Source organism: Odocoileus virginianus, chromosome 14 (genome assembly GCF_023699985.2).
Source record: "Odocoileus virginianus isolate 20LAN1187 ecotype Illinois chromosome 14, Ovbor_1.2, whole genome shotgun sequence".
Taxonomy (NCBI): Eukaryota; Metazoa; Chordata; class Mammalia; order Artiodactyla; family Cervidae; genus Odocoileus; species Odocoileus virginianus.
The window spans coordinates 64181778-64187202 of NC_069687.1; positions in this window are offsets into that span (position 1 = coordinate 64181778).

Sequence of the window (5425 nt, forward strand, 5' to 3'; positions counted from 1 at the left end):
GCACCGAGTCAGACACGACTGAAGCGATGCAGCAGCAGCAGAGAGCAATGAAAAATGTGAGTTGTCCACTGGTCACATTCATGGCTGAGAACTAATACGGCAGCACTCTGCCCCGTGGTTTCAGCTCTCGCACTACAAATAATTGTCCTTTCTTTGGTCTGTCTAGTGCCACGTTAGTCCCACTCTGAGGGCTTCCCTGGTGGCTCAGATGGTAAAGAGTCTGCCTGCAATGCAGGAGACCCAGGTTCGATCCCTGGGTCAGGAAGATCCCCTGGAGAAGGGAATGGCTGCCCACTCCAGTATTCTTGCCTACAGAATTCCACAGACAGAGGAGCCTGGTGGGCCACACTCCATAGGGTCACAAAGAGTTGGATATGAGTGAGCGATTTTGACTTCACTTTTCTGGGGGGGGCTCCAAAATCACTGCAGGTGGTGACTGCAGCCAAAAAGTTAAAAGTCACTTGCTCCTTGGAAGAAAAGCTATGACCAACCTAGACAGCATATTAAAAAGCAGAGACATTAGTCTAGTCAAAGCTATGGTTTTTCCAGTAATCATGTATGGATGTGACAGTTGGACCATAAAGAAAGCTGAGCGCCGAAGAACTGATGCTTTTGAAGTGTCATGTTGGAGAGGACTCTCGAGAGTCCCTTGGACTGCAAGGAGATCAAACCAGTCCATCCTAAAGGAAATCAGTCCTGAGTATTCATTGGAAGGACTGATGTTGAAGCTGAAACTCCAATACTTTGGCCACCTGATGCGAAGAGCTGACTCCTTGGAAAAGACCCCGATGCTGGGAAAGACTGAAGGTGGGAGGAGAAAGGGACAACAGAGGATGAGATGGTTGGATGGCATCACCAACTCAACGGACATTGAGTTTGAGTAAGCTCCAGGAGTTGGTGATGGACAGGGAAGCCTGATGTGCTGCAGTCTGTGGGGTCACAAAGAGTCAGACATGACTGAGAGACTTTGACTTCACTTTCACTAGTCCCATTTTTGATGGCGATTTTTCTATTTCAAATGGCCCCCAAGCATTATCCTGTAGTGCCATTTACTTTTCCTAGCTCCAGAAGGGTGATCACATCCTGTGTCTTATGCAGAAAATACTTGCATTGAAAAAGCTTATTGAGGCATGAGTTATGGTCCTGTGGTTCAATGTTAATGATGAATCAGCAATATATGTTAAATATATATTACAGTTAAAGAGAAAAACATACAACAAGGTTATTCATTTATTGGTTAACAACAGCGATGACGACGACAACAAAAAGCTCATAAAACTTTAAATTTGTATTTCCTCTAAGAGCAGTGGTTCTGTGTTAACTGACTATTGGTGGTGAGTATAGAACAGGACTTCTGTGAATAACAAGAATGGACTGCACCCATACAGAGGAGTTTAAGCTTTATTCTGGAAGCAATAGGGAGCCATTGAAGGTTTTAGATAAGAGAGAGACAGATGTGATTTTTTGAGAGAATCTCTCTGGCTATGTGGTGGAAACTGATTAGAAGAACCAAGACTGAAGTCAGGAAGAATAGTTAGAAGGTGGTTATAGACTCTAAGTGAGAGATGATGCAGCCCAACCCAGGAGATGGTATGGAGGATTCGAGAAAGTGATGGATTTGAGAGTGGTATTTAATGGGTCAGTTTGGCAAGAATGAAAACTCACTGATGTTGGGGGCAAGGAAGGAGAACCCCAAACATCGCAGTGCTTTTAAAATGCCTACATCTGATTTTTTTAAAAACTGAAAGCTATGTCTCATTGGTCTGAACCACGTGTTTCCTTCTGTGAGAGGTGGTGGGGACTTTCAGCATCGTGGGGGGAGCTGAGCAGCGGTATGGCCGCTGTTTGGGGACAGGCACACGTTCCCCCAGCGCCCTCTCTGTAAATTGCATGCAGGCCCAGCTGTGTTTTCTCTGCCTCCTTACATCATCACCAGTCATAAAAGCCCTACCGGGGGAATTGTGCTGACGATCTGGGCTGGGGTGTGTGAGACAAAGGAGTCCAGGGGGCTGATTTCAGAGTTTGCAGAGTTCAGATTCCTGCTGGTTGGGAGAGGAGGCAGGTTGGAGCTGACACGTGCTGTGTTTGACAGTCGTCTACGGTTGCTCTCCAGGTCAGTAATTTCCTGGCTTTAAGCAAGTCTGACTGTTTAGTTCAACCCTGGTCTCCTTACACAGCTGGTGCACCCTGGCAAGGTGCCCCGGCTGGGGTGAAGCGCCTCTCTGCCCCTCCCCATGCTCCTTCGAAAACCTCGAGGTCTCTACTCCCAGCTGCCAGATGACCTACACCCCCGGCCTTCGGAGTCCTGTTCAGCACCTTCCTCTGGCTTTGCTGTCTGCTCTTGGCCTTCTGGGTGACCTGTTGGAATATTTCACCCGAGGCACACTGGAGTCTTGTGTCTGCATATCTTGGGTCTCTCCCTACAGAGTAAAGAGCTCTCTGATGAGTATGAAAGGACCCAGTTCTGCTCCATTCAGACATGGGATGCTTGTGTGGTCCTGCTCTGCCAGTGGCAGCATTAATCCACATCCTTAATTTAAGGGGAAATGTTCCAATTCTGTTGCATTGGATCCCATCATGTATTCGTTTAGAATGTATAAATGTAAGAAGAAACTTTACAATGTGTCCAATCTCAACAGTAGCTCATATTTTATTCACTGTGCGCCGTTTCCTGTGCTAAGTGCTTTCACTTGATTTCTCTATTCTAATCCCCACCACCACTTTATCAGATGACTTCCATTCTCACCCCATTTTATGGCTGAGACAATGAGGCACAGAGAGGTCAAGGGACGCGTCCCAAGTCCTATTGTGTGGGGATGGCCGAGTCAGGGTGTCAGTCCAGGCTGGTGGGTCTTAGTGCTTCTATCCTCATGTGCCATTAGATACATTCTCATCGCTGATGGATGGTTTCTCCGGCCCGCGTGCTTCACACACGCATCAGTGTTTGACCCAGTCAGGGTGCAAGAACATCCAGTAATGCCCCAGGCCCATTGCACACTTGGAGTTATAGGTTCTTTAGTCTTTGGGGTTTAGGAACTCAATGGGAGTGCTGACTCACTGCCCCCAAAACACAGTTTTTTTTTAACTGAAATATAATTGATTTACAATGTTGTGTTAGTTTCAGGCATGCAGCAAAGTGATCCAGTTACACACACACATGTGTGCTTGTGTGTGCTTAGTCATGTCTGACTCTGTGAACCCGTGGGCTGTAACCACCAGGCTCCTCTGTCCATGGGATTATCCAGGCAAGAATACTGGAGTGGGTTGCCATTTCCTTCTCCAGGTGATCTTCCCAACCCAGGGATTGAACTCAGGTCTCCAGCATTGCATGTGGATTATTTACCTTCTGAACCACCAGGGAAGCTGTATACCTACATATATATCTATTTTTTTTCCAGATTCTTTCCTCTTAGAGGTTATCATCAAATATTGAGTATAGTTCCCTGTGCAGCACAGTAGGTCCTATCTATTTTATATATGGTAGTGTATACATGTACTTTTTAAAATTAGTTTTTATTGGAGCGTCGTTGCTTTGCGATGTTATGTTAGGTTCTGCTGTACCCCAAAGTGAATCAGCTGTATATCTCTTTTTAAATTTCCGTCCCATCTTAAGTCACCGTTTTTTTAAAATTAATTTTTATGGGAGTACTTTTTGTATTATTTCATTAAGGACATTCTCTTTACACAAGTATTGCATGACTCCTCCGCTCTCCTTGTAAATATTTCAAGCATATTCTGAAGAGACTATGACAGCCTCCCTCTCCTCTCTTTTATCCCCCACCAGTTCCTCCCCCAGTGGTGATCACTGTTAACAGTCTACTATCCTTTTTCCTGGTCCACTTTCTGTGCATTTTCGTGTACATACCTTTGCTCCCTGCACAACACCCTTTTAAATAAGTGGGCTCATCTTATTTCTATTGTTTTACACCTCTGTTTTTCTCACTAGGTAGGTATACCTTAGAGGTCTTTCCTCAAAAATCTCTGTCATTCTCCCTGACTCGCTGGAGTGGCTAGATAGCATTCCACTTTGGATTTACCATAATTGAAATTAACCCACTTGACCGGACACTTTCTAAGCAATGCTGATCATTTTAAAAACTCAATTATTCATAATTACTGGGTAGTAAAAAAATGTATAAAAAAGTCTCCATGGGGAGAGGGTTATCAAGGGCAGAATGTTAATTAGGGTTTAGGGAAAGCCAGGAGGTGTGTGGTGTCCTGTCTCCTTCACTGCCCCCCACCCCCAGCAGGCTTTGACTCGAGCAGCACCTGCCTGCGTCAGTGCTTCTTTCAGCTCCCCAGCAGGCTGTGGGCTCTGCTCTCTTCTCTAATTTCAGCATTTCCCACCGAGTGAGGACACACCCTGACTCCATCTGGGCCCTGACCACATATCCCCAGCGTTTCTCCCCCGGCACCCAGCAGAGGTTCGGAGACAGGTGGCCTGGGTGCCAGGACTCTCTTGGCCGCACCAAGTGTGGCAGGGACAGAGCTGGTTAAAACGTCTCCTCAGAGGCGCCAGAAAGTCAGTCTGCAGCAACTCAGATTCCATGCAGGCATCTCACCCAGTTTTACTTGGTGAAACCCAAACACCCATTTTTGTTGAGACTCTGACGAGCCCTGGAAACCACCGAGGGCCTGGCTCGCCTCGGCACACGTCTGAAATATGTCAGGCAGGTGTTTCCAAAGAACTTATGCTACAGGAAAATAGATCCTGATGTAATCTGCCTAATTTGGCTTTTGCCTGACTTTCAAGAGAAACTGGCTATTTGTAATGGAAACAGTTCTCGGGCCACTTCAGACAGGGCTTTGTAATGTGAGCTGGTAAAACCCTGCAGGTGCTCAGGGGCCCCTGTTTTCATTTTACATCTCAAGTTTGTTTACTTTAATGTGTTTCTCTGGGAGGACAGAGAAAAAAGGGGACCTGAGAGGGGTTTAACAAGTCATTTTTCATTTCAAAAAAAGGAATGGTTTTGTATTAAGAAAATTCGCATCAAGAAGGCCTCAAGGAGTCCTGCAGGCAACAGGAAGTGCACATGGCCTAGGGGATATGTTTCCTGAGACTAATTCCCCAAAGACGTGTGTTCAGGAGCCGGCATACCTGGGGCCCTTGGCAGAGGCATCAATTAGAGAGTGGGAAACAGTGTTTTCCTTGCTAATTCTTAGCTACCGGATAGGGGTTACTGAAAGCTCACTCCTCCGCCCACCCCCCACCCCCACCCCCGCTTGGAGTTAGGGAGTTTTGAAAAATTGTAAAATTATGAATTCAACCTTGTTTTCAATCAGGGGAGGGGGAAATGGTTTCCAGCGTGCAAAGCCGATGCAATGGGTAGAGAGGGCCGTGTGGCCAGAACACCCACTGCCAAACTCAGCGACTCATCCAGTCTGTGGTTGAGGGCGCCCTCCCACAGGAGGGTGGTGGGGGTGG